Genomic DNA, 6000 nt, shown 5'->3' on the forward strand with positions numbered 1-6000 from the left:
TAAGTCCAAATAGACATAGCAGGGCAAAATAAAGCCTTAATTAATAGGAGTTATACTTAACTTTTCCATACAACTATAATTTAGAACAAACAACAGCTATAAAGCCATAATTATTCTCCCATTTCTGTATTTTTACTTTTTTAGTAATTAGTAATTAACAATGATGAGCATGGCACAAAGAGAGGGGGGCGGGTTAATGCTTAATATTACTATTTGCTTCTATGATGTTCTGAAAGGAAGCCAGACTTTTCAACTTAATTACTGATTTTTAGTCTTCGAAAAGAAAATTTTCAGCTTAATTACCGCTAGTCGCCAACGTCAGAATTTTACTTGTCAACTGCTGGAGTTTTTTTATATATATAAAATAATAATTTTAAAAAACCATGATAAATTTCTTTTTATTGTTTAATTTTAAACAAGTTAGGTAAGGAGTTGAATCGAGAGGTTGTTTTAACAAGACTCTTGTAATGTTTAAAGTTATAAAAGTAAAGTTGAAAATCAATTTTACAAAAAGATAAAGGTAATAAAAAGCAATAAAGATAAAGAATACAATACATTTTTTGGTGAATTTTTATTTCAAAAATGGCAACATCCATAAAACTATAGTTTTGAAACCTGACCCGGCCTGACGGGTTGACCCGGGACCCAGCTGAACCGTGGATGGAACCGGGCCGGGTTTAAGAAAAAATAGGAAAAGTCAAAACCCGGGATGACCCAGTTAACTTTGACCTGGCAAGAGCCGATCAAAAACTCGATTGCAACCCGTTGATTTTTGATTTTTTTTTTTACTAAAATAACATCGTTTTTGATTTTTAAAAAAAAATTAGAATTGACTCAGTAAACCCGGTCAAAACCTTAAACTCGAGTCTTGGACTGGGTCAGGTTTAAAAAATATACATAAAATTACTACTACTTATTCACTTCAACAAAATAGCATTGTTGGATATAAAAAATAAATTTTAAAAGAAAATAATGAATATCATGTTAATAAGTTTGGAAACTACTTCAAACTTATAAGAGAAGACAACTTTTATTGTTAATTATATACTTAATAAAATACATTATAAAAAGTTAAAAAGAGACTATATGAGTTTTGAAAATGAAAAAGATCTTCATAAAGTAATTTAAAGTACGAGAGTGTTTTACAAAGATAGCAATAACTAAACATAAAAATGTTAATACATGATCTAAAATTATAAATTGTGCATTCATTGCATATGCTTATACTAGTAGTGTGTATCGGTTTCTTGTATAAAAATCAAGTATTGAGGATATTCATTTCAATACAATAATACAATTAAAAAATGTTGCGTTCTTTGAAAAAATATTTTCTGATAAGGCAATAGAAATTTGTCACTTAAAAAAACAAGTGAGACAGATGAACTGAGATAGCAAATGCAAAAGTGCAGCTTCTCTTTCTTTCTTATTAATTACTGATTACACGACTGATCCTATATATATACACATATATTACGTGATGGTGTTGACAGCTTGGTGTAACTGAATAGCAGTTACTAGTACAGCTGGTGTAACTGAATGTCTGTTATAACTGTTCATTCAGTTATAACAGATTGCAGGTTGTTACGTGATGCCAGTGATAGCTGGCTTATCATCCCCCCTCAAGTGAAAAGGTCTGGGAATGATACAAAGCTGAGATTTAAGAGACAAGAACTTTGAACTTGTGAGATTCTTGGTGAGTAGATCAGCTGGTTGCTCTGCAGTAGGAATGAACTGTAGCTGAAGCTTGCCTCGGGTGACTTGATCACGGATGAAATGAAGATCGATTTCGATGTGTTTGGTCCTGGCATGGAACACAGGATTCTTGGCCATATGATAAGCACTGATATTATCATACCAAAGAAGAGGAATTGCAGGGAGAGAGACACAGAGTTCATGTAGTAGAGCTTGCAACCAAATCATTTCAGCTGTAGCAAAGGCAAGACCACGATATTCTGACTCTGCACTGCTACGTGAGACCACCTTTTGCTTGGATGAGGACCATGAGACAAGATTGCCTCCTAGATAAACCAGATAGCCACTGGTACTACGTCTATCATCAGGTTGTCCACCCCAATCGGCATCGCTAAAACCTTCCAAAGTCATATGACTGGAAGGACTCAATACGAGACCATCATGCATGGTGCCTTTAAGATAACGAAGAATTCGTTTAACAGAAAGCCAGTGAGCAGAAGTAGGTTGCTGCATGAATTGACACGCCTTGTTGACAGCAAAGGCAATGTCAGGTCCGGTCATTGTAAGATACTGAAGAGCACCTACAACACTGCGATAGTGTGTAACGTCTGATAGAGGATCACCATCAAACTGGGATAGGTTCTGCCCAACAACACCAGGCGTCTGTGCTGGTTTGGTATCAAACATGGAGGTTCGATGGAGGAGATCAGAAACATATTTGCTCTGACTGAGAGTCATCGAGCCATCATGATAAGTAACCTCAATACCAAGAAAGTAGGAGAGCTTGCCTAAATCTCTCAAGGCAAAGACTGAATGAAGTTTATCAATGAGGGACGAGATCTGTGTGGATGAACTGCCAGTGAGGATAATATCATCAACGTAGATAAGAACAATGAGAGTTGAGGATTTTCCAAAGTGAACAAACATGGAACTATCAGTTTTGGAACTGCTGAAGCCCCATCGTAGAAAAGCAGAACTCAGACGTTGAAACCATGCCCGTGGGGCTTGTTTCAAACCATATATAGCCTTGTTCAACCTACATACTTTGTCAGGAAAGGAAGTGTCCATATAGCCAGGAGGCTGAAGCATATAGACCTGTTCTTGAATATCACCATTGAGGAATGCATTGTGCACATCAAGTTGACGTAGTTCCCACTTAAGACTAAGAGCAATGGTTAGAATGGTTCTAATAGTGGCAGCTTTAACAACAGGGCTAAAGGTTTCAAAATAATCAAGACCATAAGTTTGATTATATCCTTTAGCAACAAGTCTGGCTTTATACCTGTCTATGCTTCCATCAGACTTGTGTTTGAGTTTGTATACCCATTTACAGCCTATGATATTAGCATCTGAAGGTTGTTGAACAAGATCCCAAGTTTGATTGCGATGTAAGGCAGCTATCTCTTGATCCATAGCTTGAATCCAATGTGGATCAGTGAGAGCTTGTTTGAGAGTGGATGGTTCTGAGATTTTTACAGCAGAGAGATAAAAAATGGGCTTTTTCTTTGTGATACCACGCATTAACCTGGTTGTCATTCGTGGAACTGGGGAAGAAGATGGAGGAGGAGTGGGAGGACACAACTCAGGGAGACTATTAGAATCAGGAGTGAGCTCATAACTGTTTGGAGAATATGAGCTGGGACTATGATCTAGCAAAGAGGATGATGGGGTTACAGAATGGTTAGAAGAACAAGTATGAGAAGGTGCTGAAGGAGTGATGATTGCTGGAGGAAACACCTCATTTGAGATGACATTTGTGGAAGGGGAATTTGTAGTAAGAGGGAATTTGTGTTCATCAAACACAATATGAGAAGAAGTGTAGACACGTCCAGTGGCAGAATCAAGGCATAAGTAACCTTTATGATGGAAACTGTAGCCAAGAAAAGTGCACTGGACAGATCTATACTGCAATTTGTGATTATTGTAAGGACGAATGAAGGGATAACACAAACAACCAAATACTTTAAGAAATCTATAGTCAGGTTCTTTGTGAAAAAGAGTGAAGTATGGGGAGGCATGATTGAGTACCTGGCTAGGCATTCGATTGATAAGAAATGCAGCTGTCTGGAAAGCATATTGCCAAAATGGCATTGGTAATGAAGCATGAGCCAACAGTGCTAACCCAGTCTCAACAACATGCCGATGCTTTCTTTCAACTCTGCCATTCTGTGCTGAGGTGTAGGGACAGGAAAAGCGATGGAGGATGCCAGACTGGTGTAAAAAAGTCATAAAACACCTGAACTCTCCACCATTATCAGACTGTATGCATTTGATCCTAGTCTCAAATTGATTCTCAACTTGCAGTTTGAACTGCTTGAAGACAGGCAAGGCTTGGTCCTTTGTATGCAAAGGATAGAACCAAGTGTAGCGGGAGTAATCATCTAAAAATAAGATGAAATATCTGGCACCAGAAGTGGCCTTGACAGAAGCAGGTCCCCAAATGTCAGTGTGAATAAGTTCCAGTGGTTTGGATGCACGAGAGCTTGAGAGATGAGTGGGTAACCTATGACTTTTAGCAAGCTGACAGGAAGAACAAACAATAGCTTTATTCTTTGCACAAGAAATGTTACACCTTTGGAGGACTTTGGTTACAATCTCAGTAGTAACGTGGCCTAGTCTGTGATGCCACAGCACCAATTTATTATCAATAGGACGAAATTTATAAGACTGAAAAGCCGAAAACTTATGATCACCAACATAAGCTAATTTCTTGTTCTTCAATACTGGGAATTTGTAAAGACCATCTTCAAGTCTGCCTCGAGCAAGCACCTTCATCGTATGTAGATCCTTCACAAGGAAGCTATTAGATCGAAACTCAATCAAAGCATTGTTGTCTGAGCAGAATTTAGCAACACTGATTAAATTGAGTTGGATAAAAGGAACATGTAACACCTTCTTGAGTTGAAAGTCATGAGAATTAGAGGGCAGATTTGTAGAACCAGTGTTGGAAATGGATAGATACTTACCATTCCCAATTGTGATTTTATCTTTTCCATTGTAAGGTGAAGAATCAGTGAGATTGTCTCCATTCTGAGTAAGATGATGACTTGCGCCAGAGTCAAGGTACCAAGATTCATCTGCAACAGTATTAGAAGAGGCTACCATAGCAGGAAGTGTTTGAGTTTGATTACCAGTTACCAGAGAAGAGGTGCCACTGCTCTGAGGACTCTGATAGGAGATGTCAAACCTGTGATAGCAGGCCTGAGCCATATGACCAAATTTTCCACATAACTGACATTGTGGTTTCTCATAATTGTTCAAATTATATCTCCCAGTTTGTCTATATCTTCCTCCTCTGCTACGGCCTCTGTAGTTATTGAGATTAGAATTGTAATATTGACCTCTACTGCCAGTGTATGTTCTTCCACCTCCTCTGTTACTAGAGGAGGATGCATAACTGGTAGTCATGGCTGAAATTTGTTCAATTGAGCTTTGTTGCTCAAGGCGATGTTCAAAGGCCAGAAGCATGCTGTGAACAGCTTCAATAGAGATTTTGTCATCTCTGATGTTAATTGCAGTAACAACTGCATTGTAGTCTGCTCCAAGGCCTCCAAGGAGATTCATAACCTGATCCTGCTCAGAAACAGGCTCTCCAATAGCAGCTAAACTATCTGCAGCTGCTTTAACTTTCATGATGTAATCTATCATGGTCATAGATCCTTTCTTTGTGGACTGTAGTTCCAGTCTTAATTGCATTATCCTGGCTCTTGAAGATGACGAGAAGGTTTTCTCTAATGCTTTCCATGCACAATGAGAAGAATTGTGACCTATGATCTGCGCCATGATCGGTGGGGTGAGGGAGGAGTATATCCAGCTCAGAATGGTGCGATCCTGTCGTCTCCATGCAACAAAAGCTGGATTGAGGACTCCTGGACATAGTTCCTTCTCTGGACAGATAGTCGATCCATCTATAAAGTCTTCAAATCCATTGGCAAAAATCACATTGTCAACTTGAGACCTCCAGAGGATGTAGTTGGTACGATCAAGCTTTACAGGCAACGTGTGGTTTAGCATTTGATAAGAAGGTAAGGGCGCCATTGTTGTGGTTTGTGTAGAGCCAAGAGAACCGGCAACTGAAGAAGACTGAGTGGGAGCAGAAGCCATCTACTGGATCTTTGGAAAAGCTCTGATACCAAGATGAACTGAGATAGCAAATGCAAAAGTACAGCTTCTCTTTCTTTCTTATTAATTACTGATTACACGACTGATCCTATATATATACACATATATTACGTGATGGTGTTGACAACTTGGTGTAACTGAATAGCAGTTACTAGTGACAGCTGGTGTAACTGAATGTCTGTTATA

This window comes from Populus alba, chromosome 5 (genome assembly GCF_005239225.2).
Source record: "Populus alba chromosome 5, ASM523922v2, whole genome shotgun sequence".
Taxonomy (NCBI): domain Eukaryota; kingdom Viridiplantae; phylum Streptophyta; class Magnoliopsida; order Malpighiales; family Salicaceae; genus Populus; species Populus alba.